The 545-nt window shown below is 46.8% G+C and overlaps 1 protein-coding gene across 2 annotated transcripts in view; it reads right to left on the bottom strand.

Annotated features, from left to right (window-relative positions):
• The window catches only part of Rptor (regulatory associated protein of MTOR complex 1), a 304,700-nt gene that overhangs the window by 31,370 nt on the left and 272,785 nt on the right, over positions 1 to 545 (bottom strand). The window lies entirely within an intron of this gene.

The raw sequence follows: 545 nt of genomic DNA, 5'->3' as shown, positions 1-545 counted from the left end.
ACACACACACACATACACGAGATAAATGTCAAAAAAATTCTAGCAGTAAACAGGTTTCATTACCCAGGTTTCATCTTTTGTTTTTCCCTTTTTTTGGAAAGAGGGTCTCACTACGTATCTTGTATCTTGGCTGGCTTGGGACTTACTATGTGGATTAGGCTGACTTGGAATTTACAGAGAGCCTCCTGCTTCTGTCTTCCATGTGCTAGGATTAAAGGCGTTCACCACTATGCCTGGCAAGGCTACACCTTTTGAGGATGGGTCTTTCTAAAGGACAATGGCTAAAAGCAGTCAGGGTCTGCACCTGGATGACTTGTGGGCTGGAGAAGGCTACCCAGTTCCCACGCATCTTTCCTCTCATGCTCTAGACTCCTAGATGACACCATGGCCTGCAGTACAGTACACAGTTTATGTGGGGTGTGAGGTTCTGTCCACAGCACACTCTACATGTGGACTTGTGCCTGTGAGTTGTTGGGCTCCTCTTGTCCACTCCATATACCAGCACTGTTCTAAATCCCTAGGCCACCCTGTCTGTATTCTAGGGT

This window comes from Microtus ochrogaster, chromosome 7, assembly GCF_000317375.1.
Source record: "Microtus ochrogaster isolate Prairie Vole_2 chromosome 7, MicOch1.0, whole genome shotgun sequence".
Lineage (NCBI taxonomy): Eukaryota > Metazoa > Chordata > Mammalia > Rodentia > Cricetidae > Microtus > Microtus ochrogaster.
This window is presented reverse-complemented; position numbering and strand designations above follow the sequence as displayed.